Source organism: Microcebus murinus, chromosome 7, assembly GCF_040939455.1.
Source record: "Microcebus murinus isolate Inina chromosome 7, M.murinus_Inina_mat1.0, whole genome shotgun sequence".
In the NCBI taxonomy this organism is placed as follows: domain Eukaryota; kingdom Metazoa; phylum Chordata; class Mammalia; order Primates; family Cheirogaleidae; genus Microcebus; species Microcebus murinus.
The window spans coordinates 427251-444370 of NC_134110.1; positions in this window are offsets into that span (position 1 = coordinate 427251).

Consider the following 17120-nt stretch of genomic DNA (forward strand, 5'->3'; position numbering starts at 1 on the left):
CGCCATCCAACCAGGTGAGGCAGGTGCTGGGTCAGGTGAGCGGCACTGCAGGTGAGCACCAGGTGTGCCCAGAAAACATCTTGGGATTCCCTCCCGGGAGGGATGTCTCACTGTCACCTTTTGGAGCGCAGCGAATCCAGCTAAGCCAGATTGCTCATCACGGAGTTCACTCAACAACGGGTCATTCAGGGCCAACTTCCCGTGTTTCCCTGGAAATAAGACCTACCCATACAATAAGCCCCAGCAGGACGTCTGAGCATGTGCGCCATAGAAGCCCCACCCCGAAAATCAGCCCTAGTGACGGGCGTGGCTGCGCAGCGTCTGCACAACCCGTGTGTGTCGTCACGGAGCGGGAGAGAACACGAGCAGCCCTTCTCATCTGCCCTGTGAGAGCTCTGTGGCTCCACAGGAGAGATCGGGGCCGGTGGTTCTAAAGGAAACAGAGTCGCAAGACATCCAGGATGGGATTCGGGGTCTGGAGAGTGAGGATGATGTCCCAGAAGAAGACGACTTCACTGTATGTGAATCAATGTAGATGGTTGTACCGTACTTAAAAAAAATAACACATCCCCTGAAAATAAGCCCTAGGGTGTCTTCTGGAGGAAAAATAAATATGAGACCCTGTCTTATCTTCGGGGAAACACGGTAGTGACAGTTCAGGCAAAAAGGTAGGGAGAGATTTCTTGGTCCCAGTGACATTTCCTCGTGGGACAATCTGTAGGCTCTGGAAGCTGGCGTCTATAACTCCCGAAGGTTTGATGACGTTTTGGTGGTTATCCAGTTCCATGTCTGGGGACGGATTTCCCAGCTGAGGAGTCTAGTTTCGAGGAAGGTTGACATGGGTCACGCTGACCACGGGTTGTGGACGGGCGGAATCTTCTGGGCTGCCTCGCCATGAGAGACTTCGGAGAACGTCTGTCTCGTTTCCTAAGGGGGAACCTGAAAACTCATCTCTCCGTCTTTCTTGGTGTCGATAATAAAGGCACGTGTGTAGGGGACTGACATGTATTTTCCTAGTTTAAGAATTAAAGTTAGTGAGTAATGTACGTGTTCTTCCCAGAGCGTTTGAAAGTAATCTGTTCCCGACAGGCTCCCTGTGATAAACAAAGGTGCTGCCTAGAGGCAAAACAAAGGACCTGAGCTGCGAGTAGCAAGAGCGGCCCCGCCCCACGGCATTGGGGGTCTGGAGGCCACACGATAAATACACTGTGCCTGTGATTGCTGCGTACACCCCATAAGATGGCTGGTTAGTCAATGACGGGTGAGACCCCTCAAGGGAGGGGCGACCTAAGCCAGGCACAGCCGCCGGGGTTCAGCCGAAGATCTTAGGGGGTCACCCTAAGAGAAGCTGGGGATGAGAAATGCCCCCTGTGGCTCACCTTGCCCATCCTTGCTAATCTCGGTCCTTTATCTATGCCTGGTGCCTAGAGCAACCACCTGGAGACTCTGAGTCAGGGGACGTCTGCTTCCCTAAGGCTATTCCGGAATTTATGGCCATCGCTGCAATGCCTGGGCGGTTACGTACAAGGAACTGACTTTAATTTTTAGAGTATAAAAATAAAACGGACCCGGTGTATTAGTACTCGAGTCGACCGTCTGTACGTGTGTCTGTGTTTTTCTTTGTGTTCCGTGTTTGTGTTCTGTGTTCATCCTGTAAAAGGGCGCCGTACGGAAGTGGTTAATTAATAGCGATTACAACCCAAGAATTTAGAAAATAATAAAAACCCTTTGACTCAGCTCTTCCACCTCTAACGGATTACTTTCATGTGCACAAGAATATATACATACACACACACGCACACGCATATATAAAAGAGTGTTTGTCACAGCTTAGTTTGAAACAGCGAAGGACTTGCAAAGTCAAAAGTGCCCCGCCAAAGGGAGATGCTCACACGCCTTGGAGCAGGCTCCCCACAGCCGTGTGCAGGAATGACGCGGATCTAGGCGTGCAGATGCGGCTCGACCTCTGTCCGTCTGGGCCCCCGCGGCGGAACACCTGAGACCGGGTCCTTCACCAGCAGCGGGAACGTGTGTGGCTCGCGGTTCTGGAGGCGTCCCAGGTCCAGGGGCCGGCAGGTGCGGGGTCCCTGGAAGGCCTGTTGGCCTGCATTTTGACCTGGTCCCGGGGGATGCCTCGGGAAGTGCTGTTGCAGGGATGGTCTGCAAAGAACCGCACTCCCGCTAGTTCAGACAAGCCTGGGACTCCGGATGTCCTCGCAGGCTGGGAGGGCAGCAGGGTTAGGGTTAGGGTTTAGGGTTAGGGTCCCCCCAGGCCCCTTCCTTGGGAGCACCAGTGGCGGCTTCACCCCCACCACCGCGGGGGTCGGTTTCAGCACCTGAACTATTGGGGAGACACGAACGTTCGGACCACGACCTTCTCCAACACAGACGTCGTGGAAGAAGGCACGGGATGCTGAGCAATGCCCACAGTAACCTCCCGGTTGTGCCAGGAAATGGAGATATGCATTAATAATAATTTCTGGAAGAATAAAGTGAAATAAGTGAAGACTTGTTAAAGGTGGCCGGGAGCCCAGAGGGGACCAAGGCCTTCCTCTGTAGCGATGCTGCCGTGAACAAGCGTGTATCACTTGTGGTTCACGTGACCGGTGCAGGCACGTGACTGAGTCCAGTCTGCATTTGTTCCTTCATTTGTTCACTCACATGGCGTGTATTTATTGTTGTTTTTTTTTTTTTTTTTTTGAGTCAGAGTCTCACTCTGTTGCCCAGGCTAGAGTGAGTGCCGTGGCATCAGCCTAGCTCACAGCAACCTCAAACTCCTGGGCTCAAGCGATCCTCCTGCCTCAGCCTCCCGAGTAGCTGGGACTACAGGCACGTGCCACCATGCCCGGCTGATTTTTTTTCTATATATATTAGTTGGCCAATTAGTTTCTTTCTGTTTTTAGTAGAGACGGGGTCTCACTCTTGCTCAGGCTGGTTTTGAACTCCTGACCTAGAGCAATCTTCCCGCCTCGGCCTCCCAGAGTGCTGGGATTACATGCGTGAGCCACTGCGCCCGGCCTACATGGCAAGTGTTGATCCTTCCCCCCGTTCCCCTCCACGCCTGCGTGCCAGGTGCCGGGCCAGCCTTGGAGGGCACAACAGGGACCCTACAGCCTGGTCCAGCTCCTCCCTCCATAAAGGTTTGAGCGTCCGGACGAGGCTTCGCCACTGTGGGCATCACCTGGGAGCCTGCTCTTGGACCTGCCCACACCTGCCCGCAGGTGCAGGTCCCACTCTGCATTTTGACCTGGTCCCCGGGGGATGCCTTGGAATGTGCCGTTCCAGGGATTGTCTGCAAATAACGGCACTCCCGCTAGTTCAGACAGGCCTGGGAGAGACATAGTCACAGCTGGCCGGGGACAGGCAGGGGACAGGCAGGAGATAGGCTGGGGACAGGCAGAGGACAGGCCGGGAACAGGCCGGGGACAGGCCAGGGACAGGCAGGGGACAGGCAGGGGACAGGCCGGGGACAGGCCGGGGACAGGCAGGGGACAGGCAGGGGACAGGCCGGGGACAGGCCGGGGACAGGCAGGGGACAGGCCGGGGACAGGCAGGGGACAGGAGGGGACAGGCAGGGGGCAGGCAGGGGACAGGCAGGGGACAGGCAGGGGACAGGCAGGAGATAGGCTGGGGACAGGCAGAGGACAGGCCGGGAACAGGCCGGGGACAGGCCAGGGACAGGCAGGGGACAGGCAGGGGACAGGCCGGGGACAGGCCGGGGACAGGCAGGGGACAGGCAGGGGACAGGCCGGGGACAGGCAGGGGACAGGCCGGGGACAGGCAGGGGACAGGAGGGGACAGGCAGGGGGCAGGCAGGGGGCAGGCAGGGGACAGGCAGGGGACAGGCAGGGGACAGGCAGGGGACAGGCAGGGGACAGGTGCAGGCCTTTTGGGGGGAAAGAGGTTAGACACCCGCAGTCCAGACAGCACCAACCCTTCACACTAACTCTCGTCCCGCCTTTTCTCTCAGAGTTAACAACCAGATAGCTCCGCTGTGCTGTTGCTATAGCGACAGGGCCCGGTTTGCCATTCCCTGGGCAGCGGACCCTGCGCCCGCCAGTGTCCCGCCTCAGCCAGGCCTGCGCCGTTCTGTTTACCAAAGTGGACACCACACGCGTGGCCGTCGGGACAGTCACGGTCCCTGGCAGGCGTGGCCGGCGCTGCAACCGCCGGACTCCCGTCGACCCACGACCGTTCGGGTTTATGCCGCGATTCCGGAGTTCAGAACTCGGTCACCCTCGCCGCTGAGAGAAAAGCAACTTCTCGGGCAATTGCATATTAAAAGTTTTTTAAATTCTATAGTTTTTTGGGGGTTCTTTTTTGCTGTGTACATAATAGCAAAAAATGAGAAATGCAAGTGACGCCAAACGTTCACAGGTGTCTGCCGTTTGGAGTGACCGCAGGCCTTGGGCTGCGGGGCAGGGTGGGACCGTGCAGGTGAGGTGCTGGGGCTCGGCCGGCGCACAGTGTGTCTGCAGCCCTGGCACTGCCGCCCTTTCTTCCCCGGGTGGTGGCCTTGGCCGCGCCTCCCGCCCTCCCCAGCGCCCGCCACCAAGCCCAGGTGCCGCGCCGCACGGCCACGCTGGTCTCTGGGCTTGTGGCCTTGCTGAGGCCCGTGGGCAGGTGCGTCCTGCGCAGACACGGCCCCACGCGTCTCTGGCCGGGGAGGAGCGGGTGCCGGGCGCCCCGGGAGGGCGGGGCAGTTCCCGCCGCCGTCCTGCCTGGCGGCTCCATCCGCCCTCCCCACCCCCACCGCTGCCTCCTTTCTCCAGCTGGCGGCAACAGAGATCCAGGCCTCCGGGGCAGGGTCTCGAGGACCAGCTCCCTGGCCGCTGCGGGGCTCAGCCGCCTTCCGGACGCGGCAACCGTGGCGGAAGAAGTCAGGTGAGCTCACTCGGCAAGGCGGCGACGGAGGGGAACGCGGTAGTTGTGCCACTGCGGCGTCATAGAAAAATCTGATGTTTTGTTGGGTCGTCACATATTGCAGCCAAGTGTGTGCCTCTTATGTGTGCAGCTCAGTGAGGCGGCACATACGTGCACGCCTGCTTCACACACACACCTGCTTCCCGTACACACCTGCTTCCCGTACACACCTCCTTCACGCACACACCTGCTTCATGTACACACCTACTTCATGCACACACCTGCTTATGTGCACACCTGCTTCCCATACACACCTGCTTCATGTACACACCTACTTCATGCACACATCTGCTTATGTGCACACCTGCTTCCCATACACACCTGTTTCCCGTACACACCTGCTTCACGCACACACCTGCTTCATGTACACACCTACTTCATGCACACACCTGCTTATGTGCACACCTGCTTCCTGTACACACCTGCTTCATGCACACACCTGCTTATGTGCACATCTGCTTCATGTACACACCTACTTCATGCACACACCTGCTTATGTACACACCTGCTTCCTGTACACACCTGCTATGTGCACACCTGCTGCATGCACACACCTGCTCCCTGTTCACACCTGCTTCCCGTACACACCAGCTTATGTGCACACCTGCTTCATGCACACACCTGCTTCATGCACACACCTGCTTTCCCATACACACCTGCTTATGTGCACACCTGCTTCCCGTACACACCTGCTTATGCACACACCTGCTTCATGCACACACCTGCTTTCCCGTACACACCTGCTTATGTGCACACCTGCTTCATGCACACATCTGCTTCATGTACACACCTGCTTCCCATATACACCTGCTTCCCGTACACACCTGCTTATGTGCACACCTGCTCCCTGTACACACCTGCTTCATGTACACACCTGCTTCATGCACACACCTGCTTATGTGCACACCTGCTTCATGCACACACCTGCTTCATGTACACACCTGCTTCATGCACACACCTGCTTATGTGCACACCTGCTTCATGCACACACCTGCTTATGTACACACCTGCTTCCCGTACACACCTGCTTATGTGCACACCTGCTTCATGCACACACCTGCTTCATGCACACACCTGCTTCATGCGCATACCTGCTCATGTGCACACCTGCTTCATGTACACACCTGCTTCATGCACACACCTGCTTATGTGCACACCTGCTTCATGCACATACCTGCTTCATCCACACACCTGCTTATGTGCACACCTGCTTCATGCACACACCTGCTTCATGTACACACCTGCTTCCCGTATACACCTGCTTATGTGCACACCTGCTTCATGCATACACCTGCTTCATGTACACACCTGCTTCCCATATACACCCACTTCCCGTACACACCTGCTTATGTGCACACCTGTGCATGCACCGCCAGCATCCAGGCACAGGACACAGCCAGCACCCGCAGGCCCCTCCTTCTGCCTCCGGCCGACACCCCAGGCGGAGACACTGTGGCGTCCTGGGTGGCTTTATTGACAACACGTGACTCTGAGGATCAGCTCTTGCCACCACGACGTTACACAGGAGCAAAGGTTAAGTAACGACGATGACACCTGGTATGTATTTACTGCTGCCTCTGCCGGGTACTGTGCACATGTGTGTCGCGTTTAATGCTCACGGCTGCACCAGGCAAATGCTGTTACCCCCGGTAACGCTCTCTGTATCTGCCTGCCTACCTACCTATCCATCTATCATGTATCTGTCTCTCTTTTTTTTAGTAGAGTCTCACTTTGTCACCGGGGCTAGAGTGCTGTGGCGTCATCACAGCTCACTGCAGCCTCCAACTCCTGGGCTCAAGCGATCCTCCTTCCTCAGCCTCCTGAATAGCTGGGACTACAGGCACACGCCACCATGGCAGGCTAATTCTTCTATTTTTAGTAGGGACAGGGTCTCGCTCTTGCTCAGGCTGCTCTCAAACTCCCGAGCTCAATGGATCCTCCTGCCTCTGCCTCCCAGAGTGCTGGAATCACAGGCACGAGCCGCCGTGCTATGTCTCTATCTGTCACGATCTATCTTGTGGGTTTGGCCTCCACGACTCAGGCTGGGTGAGCCATCCCCATGGGGCAGACGCAGAGGTCACGGTGGCCGTGGGAGGGGGCAGGGGCGCAGGAAGGGACTCGGTGCTTGCCCATGGGGGTCCCGGTACCTCTTGCCTTCCCAGCTGTCCTGCCTTGGGGTGCTGTGCACACACCCCCTCCCCGGGGCCCAGGCGTTCAGCCGGGAAGGCCAACAGGTCTGCGTCCAGGACCTGCCTCCTGAGGCCACCTGCACCTTCCCGAGCCTGCTCCTCCTTCCCCGTGCCCGACAGGCGGGTGCAGATGCAACCGGTCACCTGCCCGTGCCCGGCACCTGCGGCCCCGGGCTCGGCTCGGTTGCCACGGCAACAAGATCAGGCCCGCTGCCCCGGAGCTAAGGAGCTGCTGGGAGCCCAGGTCCGGACCACCGTCACCTGTCACCGTGTCCCCCTGGCACTGCTACAGGGGAATGCCCGGGATCAGACAGGAATGCCCCGAGGCGGGAAGTTTAAGTGGACGGGGACCTTAGAGGCTCAACCCCAGGTGTCCGCCCCTCCTCCGTGCATAGTCGCCACAGCCGGCCACAGAGGTGACGTGCTGCTTACCCTGTCCTCGTAGGCTGGGGGTGGGGTAGCCAGCAGAGAGGGGGCCCGGCTTCCCGATGGCGTTCGGAGCCTGCAGAGCAAGACGGGCTTGTCTGGGAGCCTCATGGGAAGCCGTGGGAAACTTTAGCAATGCTGATGGCGTGAGCCGATGCAGAACTTGGGGGCTTTGCCGGCGTGGGCTGCCACGGAAGAACAGGCACCACAGGCCACGTGGCTGCGTGGCGGGAGTCTGTCTGCTCAGCTGTGGGGGCCGGGAGGCCCAGGATCAGGAGCCCGCTGATTCGGGTCGGACCATACGCATCTGAAAGAATATTTTAGAGGGTTTTTGTTTGTTTGTTTTTGAGACAGAGTCTCGCTCTGTTGCCCAGGCTAGAGTGAGTGCCGTGGCGTCAGCCTCGCTCACAGCAACCGCAAACTCCTGGGCTCAAGCGATCCTCCTGCCTCAGCCTCCAGAGTAGCTGGGACTACAGGCATGCACCACCATGCCCGGCTAATTTTTTTCTATATATTTTTAGTTGGCCGATTAATTTCTTTCTATTTTTAGTAGAGACTGAGGTCTCGCTCTTGCCCAGGCTGGTTTCAAACTCCTGAGCTCAAACGATCCTCCCGCCTCGGCCTCCCAGAGTGCTGGGATGACAGGCGTGAGCTCATTCAACAATGTTTTATTTTGCGTTTCGGGCACCAGGGAGCGACCTGTGCACACGGCAGTGACCAAAACAGACATAATTTCTCCTGCCGCGAAGCTCACCTGTTGGTTGCGAGGGAGGAAAACTAACAGCAAGAAGCCACATCCTTGGGGTGGGCGGCGACTGTGTGATTAGATAGCGAGGCGCAGGGGAGACAGACGGGCTGCTCATGGGGCTTGCTCTTTCTCGGGGTGGTCAGGGAAGCCCCGGGCGCCCGTCCTGCGGTGGCCGTGGGCACACGGTGACCTGCAGACCTCCCGCCACGGGGGCTTAACCGACCGAAGGCCGTGGCTGCTAAGCTTGGAGTCCATGGCTGCTTTCGCCCAAGGCTGCGGCTCCCTCGGCTTCCTCCTGTCCGCAGGTGCTGTCTCCCGCAAGATGTCAGACCCTCCCGTCCACGAACTTCCACGCAGGGACCGCGGCGTGTTGCTGAAGCCTCCTTAGCCTGCCCAGCCCTGAGGACGCTTCTTCCCCTGGGGTCAGATGTCGTCACTGTAACCCCAGCCCTCCCTGCTCCCACCCTGTCTCCTCTCTCCCTCGGGTCATTTCCCCTAATAATAAAGCCGGGCAGGACTAAGCCCCTCGCGCCACCTGCCTCTCAGAGCGCCGGGACTGACTCGGACCTGAGGGAAGTTAGAGAGCAAGCCGTGCGGATCGCTGCGGGAAAAGCGTTCTGGGCTGAGGGAACAGAGCCTGCGAGTGCACGGCCAGGTTGCGTCGGATCAGGGATGGGGTTTTGCCCTGTTTACGTGCTCACGGGTCAGCCTGTGACTGTCTTGTGCACCCCGGCAGCAGACAGGAGACTCAGGGGCCAGAGGTAAAGATGGGACCTCAGGGCCGGGCGCGGTGGCTCACGCCTGTCATCCTAGCACTCTGGGAGGCCGAGGCGGGTGGATCGCTCAAGGTCGGGAGTTCAAAACCAGCCCGAGTGAGACCCCGTCTCTACTAAAAATAGAAAGAAATTAATTGACCAACTAAAAATATATATATATAAAATTAGCAGGGCATGGTGGCGCATGCCTGTAGTCCCAGCTACTCGGGAGGCTGAGGCAGGAGGATCGCTTGAGCCCAGGAGATTGAGGTTGCTGTGAGCGAGGCTGACGCCACGACACTCACTCTAGCCTGAGCAACAGAGTGAGACTCTGTCTCCAAATAAAATAAAATAAAATAAAATAAAATAAAATAAAATAAAATAAAATAAAATAAAATAAAATAAAATAAAATAAATAGGATGGGACCTCAGGACTCTGGGCACAAGGGACATGTTCCTTTGGTCAAAATGAGTCGACAGGGCAGGCCAGGCTCAAGCGGGAGGGACATGGACTCTTAAAGGGGAAAACGCGTTGTCACAGTGCAAAGAGGCGTGGACGTAGGCAGGAGAGCAATCACAGCCAGTTTCTCAAACGGCGGCAGAGTAAGGACTGAAGGCAGGTGCCTCAGAAGCTTGGGGACACACAGAAAACTCACTGAGGCCGGGTGTGGAGGCTCACACCCGTAATCCCAGCACTCTGGGAGGCTGAGGCGGGAGTATGGGTTGAGCTCAGGAGTTCGAGACTAGCCTGAGCAAGAGCGAGACCCCGTCTCTACTAAAAAAAATAGAAAGAAATTAGCTGGACAACTAAAAACATATATGTATATATAAAAATTAGCCGGGCATGGCGGTGCATGCCTGTAGTCCCAGCTACTCTGGAGGCTGAGGCCGGAGGATCACTGGAGCCCAGGAGTTTTTTTTTTATTTTGTGAGACAGAGTCTCGCTTTGTTGCCCAGGCTAGAGTGAGTGCCGTGGCGTCAGCCTCGCTCACAGCAACCTCAAACTCCTGGGCTCAAGCGATCCTCCTGCCTCAGTCTCCCGAGTAGCTGGGACTACAGGCATGCGCCACCATGCCCGGCTAATTTTTTCTATATATACTAGTTGGCCAATTAATTTCCTTCTATTTATAGTAGAGATGGGGTCTCGCTCTTGCTCAGGCTGGTCTCGAACTCCTGAGCTCGAGCAATCTCCCGCCTCGGCCTCCCAGAGTTCTGGGATGACAGGCGTGAGCCACCGCGCCCGGCCAAGCCCAGGAGTTTGAGGTTGCTGTGAGCGAGGCTGACGCCGCCACGGCACTCTAGCCTGGGGGACAGAGTGAGACTCTGTCTCAAAAAGAAAAAAAAAAAAAAGAAAAGAAATTGACCCCAAGGGATGGAGCAAGGACCGAGCACGCCATGGAGACGTGATCTCGGGCCTCGCCCCGTTCCTCCTGACACCCCTGGGGGGCTGACCACCCACCCTGCCCGGGGCCGGCGGCTGCCTCCTGGTGGGGCCCCGAGAAAACACAGCCTGGTGTCCCCACTGCCCTGGGGACACCAGGCTGGGCTGGTCACGGGATCCGCCACCGTCCACGTCGGTCTGGATTACTGGGGGGTGGGGGATCGGCCACGCTGCTCCCCCCGGCCGGCCACGGTCACTCTGCTCCCCCCGGACACTTGCCTGCCGCCGGCCCCAGGGTACGGCAGATGAGGATGGCAATCGCTCAGGCAGAACGCGCCGGCGGCTGGACGTTTGTCTCCTCATTAACCGATCTGCCGCGCTCTGCCCCAGCCCTTGCCACCCGTAACCACGGCAACTGCGTGCAGAGCTGCTGCACACACACGCGCTTATTTGGGGCTGCGGGAGCACCGGGCGGGTGTCTTTCTCTGTCTCGGAGTGGAGAGGCTGGGCGGGTCAGGAGGCGCAGGGAGCCTGGACCCGGCCCAGCTCGTGGCCGTGGCCTGAGCCAGTCGCCCGGTGTGGCTTCCGGCCGGGACGCCTCCCCCGGGACCCCTGTGTCCCTGTGCACGGCAACGCGGGGCTTGGTGGGGGGGGGGTCGGAGCTCTGCGGAACCTTCCAGAAGGCAGCGTCCCGGGAGGAGTCAAAGAGCCGGGCGTGTTGGGGTCTGGAGAGCGAGCCCCGCCTGCCCGCCAGCCGCCTCTCTGCCGAAGCCGTGTCCTCGCTGTACAATGACACCCCGAGATTCCCCGACCGGAGACCCGGTTTTCAAAATTTCCCTCCCCGACTCCCACCTCTCCTTGCCCAGATCCGTGAATGGGGAGAGTGGGCGCGCACAGCTTTCCGCGGGGAAGGGGGACGTTATGCAACCCCAGCTCTGCGTCTCCCGGCACCGCCCCGGGAGCTGGGAGGGAGGAGCAGGGCTGTGTGGCCGGGAGGCCGTGGGGCAACCTCTCTGGGCTTCAGGTCCTCACCTGGGAGGTGGGAGGAGGGCAGCTTCCTTACGTGGGGGGAGGTGAGGCGAGCGGGACCACACCCGGTGCCTCCGACCACGGGGGTGTCCCCCTGAGCACGTGGTCTGCGGCTGGTGACTTCACACCTCTCAGCCTCGGTTTCCCCATTTACAAATGGCGCCAGTAATAACGTGTTTCCCCCAGAATAGGCCCTACCCATACAATAAGCCCCAGCAGGATGTCTAAGCATTTGCCCCATAGAAGCCCCACCCCGAAAATCAGCCCTAGTGACGGGCGTGGCTGCGCAGCGTCTGCACAACCCGTGCGTGTGGTCCCGGAGCGGGAAAGAACACGAGCAGCCCTTCCCATCCCCGTGAGAGCTCTGTGGCTCCACAGGAGAGATCGGGGCCGGTGGCTCTAAGGGAAACAGAGTCGCAAGACATCCAGGACGGGATTCAGGGTCTGGAGAGTGAGGATGATGTTCCAGAAGACGACGGCTGCACTGTATTCGGATAAATGTAGATGGCTGTACCGTACTTAAACAAAAAATAACACATCCCCTGACAATAAGCCCCAGGGTGTCTTCTCCAGGAAAAAAAAAAATATAAGACCCTGTCTTGTTTTCGGGGAAACACGGTAGCTGTTTCTCAGGGGTGTCGTGGGGTGTCAAATGGGGTACCAGCGAAGACTGCCCCGTGTGGACTCACTTACTCAACAGCCGGCATTTGCTAGGACCGGCGGGTGCAAAGGCTGGACGTCCTTCCTGCTCCGCCCACGGGGCCGTGTGACCTGGGCGGGCCCCCGTCTGGGAGGACGTGGCCACGTGGCCGGCGCTGGCAACTGACGGGCGGCGGGCTGTCAGCTCGATTCGGAGCAGCCCCTGAGGTGCCCGGAGGCGGTGCCGGTGCCACAGCGATGAGCGGCAGCCCCGTGACGAGCTGCTGACATTTCCCGCCCGCGTCCCCCGGCCCGCCCGGGTCAGTGGTCGGACTGAGTCACGGCCGCTCCCCGCAGCCTGGCTGCCCGGGGACCCGGCACGGCGGGGGCGGGGTGAGGGGGTGGGGCGCTGGGCAGAGTCGGTCGCCGCGGGCTGCTCGTTCTCCGGAAAAACTTTGCAGCTTGCTCTTCCTATTTCCCAGGCTTGCTGTTCTTCCTTACATAACAGAGATGCTTAGCGTGCCATTGACGTATGTATCTCCTGCACACGTCCACACGTGTTTATGGACGCCCAGAGAAAGGTCTGGAAGGACGGGGACTGCTGGGAGTTGACGGCCCTTGCCTCTGGGTACAAGGATTGGGAGCGTCCACTTCTCAGAGACCAAACGAGGTGCTGAGATTCGCAAAAGGTGCTTACCTCTGGTTTCAGAGTCTGCTTTTCTTTCTTTTTTTTTTTTTTGAGACAGAGTCTCGCTTTGTTGCCCAGGCTAGAGTGAGTGCCGTGGCGTCAGCCTAGCACTGTGAGCACCTAGCTCACAGCAACCTCAGACTCCTGGGCTCAAGCGATCCTCCTGCCTCAGCCTCCCGGGTAGCTGGGACTACAGGCATGCGCCACCACGCCCGGCTGATTTTTTGTATATATATTTTTAGTTGGCCAATTAATTTCTTTCTATTTTTAGTAGGGACGGGGTCTTGCTCTTGCTCAGGCTGGTTTTGAACTCCTGACCTTGAGCGATCCTCCCGCCTCGGCCTCCCAGAGTGCTGGGATGACAGGCGTGAGCCACCGCGACCGGCCTTAGAGTCTGCTTTTCTGCATATTTTATGTTATAGTCGGAAGTGCGAGAAAAGACCACCTTAGAAACCAAACTGGGCCAAATCGTGAGTCTTTACTTATTGGCCAGGACTCCTCCTGTCATGCAGAGTGGCAGGCACAGAAAAGTGGTGATGAGAATGGAAAAATGGCCCCATTTTTTTTTTCTTTTCTTTTTTTTGAGACAGAATCTCACTCTGTTGCCCAGGCTAGAGTGAGTGCCGTGGCGTCAGCCTCGCTCACAGCAACCTCAAACTCCTGGGCTCCAGTGATCCTTCTGCCTCAGCCTCCTGAGTAGCTGGGACCACAGGCATGTGCCACTATGCCCGGCTAATTTTTTAAATGTATTTTTATATTTATTTATTTATTTTGAGACAGAGTCTCACTCTGTTGCCCAGGCTAGAGTGCCGTGGCGTCAGCCTAGCTCACAGCAACCTCAATCTCCTGGGCTCAAGCGATCCTCCTGCCTCAGCCTCCCGAGTAGCTGGGACCACAGGCACGTGCCACCACGCCCAGCTAACACGGCCCCTTTTTAAAGGCAAAAAAACAGGCTCTAAGAATCTAATCAGCAAGCACTTTTCCAAAAGCGAGAGAAAGCATTAATCTTACATTTCTATCTTGTTTTTTAGCACAACGTGGGGAGGGGGGTGAGGTTTGGAGCCTCGAGATGGGTTTTGTAGGAGTCCCCGGCTGCAGCTACGATGCAGCTGAGAGGAAGCCTCTGAAGTATCCCAATCACGGACAGCGTTAGCCTTAGTTGAAACACATCCTGCATCCCGTGACCTAAGCCCGGGCACGCCCCACTGGGTTCACGAAGCATGTCAGGCCCCTCAGGGGGCCCAGGTGCTTTGACCCTCGGCCAGCGGCTCTGTCCTGTGGGCAGTTGTGTGCTGTGCACCACCGCCCTTCCCCTTAGTTTCTGAACTTAACCACCCCAGTAGAGGCCAGACGGCAGGTGCGGGGTCAGATAAGGGTCAGCTGCAAATTTCCCGCTCTCCGAAGCGGGCAAGCACAATCCAGAAGCTGATGGCCGGCCATTGGCCACCTGTGGGCCCTAGGTGGGCCCTGACATTTTATTTATTTATTTTTTTCATTTTATTTTTTTGACATTTTATATTTAAATTTTTGTTTTTTAATAAGGTAACAACACGAGGTTACTTTGGGATCAGAAAAAAAAGTCGCAAAATTTTTTTTTTTTTTTTTTTTTTTGAGTCAGAGTCTCACTTTGTTGCCCAGGCTAGAGTGAGTGCCGTGGCGTCAGCCTCGCTCACAGCAACCTCAGACTCCTGGGCTCAAGCGATCCTCCTGCCTCAGCCTCCCGAGTAGCTGGGACTACAGGCATGCACCACCATGCCCGGCTAATTTTTTGTATATATATTTTTAGTTGGCCAATTAATTTTTATTTCTATTTTTGGTAGAGATGGGGTCTCGCTCAGGCTGGTTTCGAACTCCTGACCTTGAGCAATCCGCCCGCCTCGGCCTCCCAAAGTGCTAGGATTACAGGCGTGAGCCACCGCGCCCGGCCAAAAGTCGCAAAATTTAAAAAAGGAAATGCTAAAAACGCTTTTCGGGAGGAGGCCCGGCTCCTCATCACGGTTCTGTGTGCGAATCGGGCTGATTCGCACCCGCGCCCGGCGGTCCCTCTGTGTTCAGACTCCCTGAGGGGGCGAGCGTTCTCACCGTCCCTCTCGTGTCTCCGAGGAGCCGGGCGACCTCCGTCCCGGGGTGTCTCCATGGGCCACCTGGCTCGCACCTGGCTCGCACCTGGCTCGCACCTGGCTCGCACCTGGCTCGCACCTGGCTCGGTTCGGACGGCGGCGTTTCCTTTTGCTGTCGAGCGCACTGCACACAGGAGGTGCGGTTGGCGCCGTGGCGCTGCCCGCGCCGGGCTGGAGGCGGAGGTCGCGAAGCCCCACGTACCTGCCTCATCCGAGGCCCCCTTTGGGAGGCCCCCAGACCCCTGGGCTGGCCCAGAAAATGCCGGAACGGGTCTGGTGGGAGGCGATGCCCCTTGTTCCCCGGATGACCTGGCCTGGAACCTGAGCGCGGTCTGGCCGTGTCACTCGCCCGGGGCCTCTGGGGACCTGGCCTCCCGCCTCTCGCCTGGGGTTTCCAGAGCATTCCCGGGACCGCACCAGGGCTGGTCTGTCTCCGCGGCGCCTCGTGCCCAGGGGTGGCCGCTGGGCGCCGTCCCACCCGGGCAGGCGGAGGCCCCTCTGGGGACGCGTCCCCCCACCGGCGTCCTCCCGGGCAGGACCGCGTGGCCGTGTGCGGTCGGACACGAGGAGCCGCCTGCGGGTCTCGAGAGGGGCGTGGCGCCCGGCGTCTGCTCCAGAAGGCGGGTGCGGGCGCCGTGGAAACGGGCGGCGTGGAAACGGGCGGCGTGGAAACGGGCGGCGTGGAAACGGGGCGCCACGGCGCCGACGCTGGCTAGACGGGCGGCAGAGGGGTAGTGGGGGGGGCTCCCAGAGAGGCGAGCTCGGGGGGCTCCAGTTCTGGTGGGACCCGGACCTCAGTGTTGTGTGTGTGTTTATGTTTGTGTTGTAAGTGTGTGTGTTTGTGTGTTGTGTTGTGTGTGTTCTGTGTTTTTGTGTGTTGTGTGTCTGTGTGTTGTGTGTTGCCTGTGTTGCGTGTTTGTGTGTGTGGTTGTGTGTTGTGTGTGCTGTGTGTTGTGTGTGTGCTGTGTGTGGTTGTGTGTTGTGTGTGTGCTGTGTGTGGTTGTGTGTTGTGTGTGTAATGTGGTTATGTGTGCGTTTTGTGTTTGTGTGTTGTGTTGTGTTTGTGTTGTGTGTGTTATATGTGGTTATGTGTACATTGTGTGTTGTGCGTGGTTATGTTGTGTTTGTGTATGTTGTATGTGTGTTGCATGTGTTTGTGTGTTGTATGTGTGTTGTTCTTGAGTGTGTTTGTTGTGTGTGGTTGTGTGTTGTGAGTGTGCTGTATGTGTGTTGTGTGTATTATATATCTGTGTTGTGTGTGTATTGTGTGTGTTGTGTGTATTATGCATGTGTTGTGTGTGTATTGTGTGTATTGTGTGTGTGTATTGTGTGTGTTGTGTGTGTTGTGTGTGTGTATTGTGTGTGTGTTGTGTGTGTGTATTGTGTGTGTTGTGTGTGTTGTGTGTGTTGTGTGTATGTATTATGTATGTGTTGTGTGTGTGTTGTGTGTGTATTGTGTGTGTTGTGTGTGTGTATTGTGTGTGTTGTGTGTGTTGTGTGTATGTATTATGTATGTGTTGTGTGTGTGTGTTGTGTGTGTATTGTGTGTGTTGTGTGTGTTGTGTGTATGTATTATGTATGTGTTGTGTGTGTGTTGTGTGTGTATTGTGTGTGTTGTGTGTGTGTGTATTGTGTGTGTTGTGTGTGTTGTGTGTGTTGTGTGTGTGTGTGTATTGTGTGTGTGTGTGTGTGTGTATTGTTTGTGTTGTGTGTGTGTGTTGTGTGTGTTGTGTGTGTGTGTAGGCTAGAGGAGGGGTGAGCCTCTTCACGCAAAGGGACACAAGACCAAAGCGGGCAGGAAGACGAGCGTGGACCAGAACACGGGAAAAGCATCGCACAAGTCCCAGCTCTTCACGCCGGGCGGCCACGGACTCCACAGCGTCCGGGGGAGGCGCACACGTGTGTCGACCCGCCCCGCCTGCCCCTAGGCGCCGGCGTCCTGCGCGTGCTCTCGCCCGTCTGACCTCCGATGGCCCCCGCGTGTGACCAGAGGCGTGTGCGTCACCCGTGTTTGGAGTGGCCGTGACCTGCCCGCCCGCCCGTGACGTTGCCCGGCAGCCCCGCCGGCCCGCGCTCGGGGCCAGGGTCTCTGGGTCTGTCCGGACTTCGCCTCCCACATGCCGCACGCCTTACAGAGCCACCTGAACCTCAGTTTCCCCGTCGGCGAGACGCGCTGGCCGCAGGGTCGAGGCGGGGGGTGGGCCCCTCTTGGAGGTGCCAGG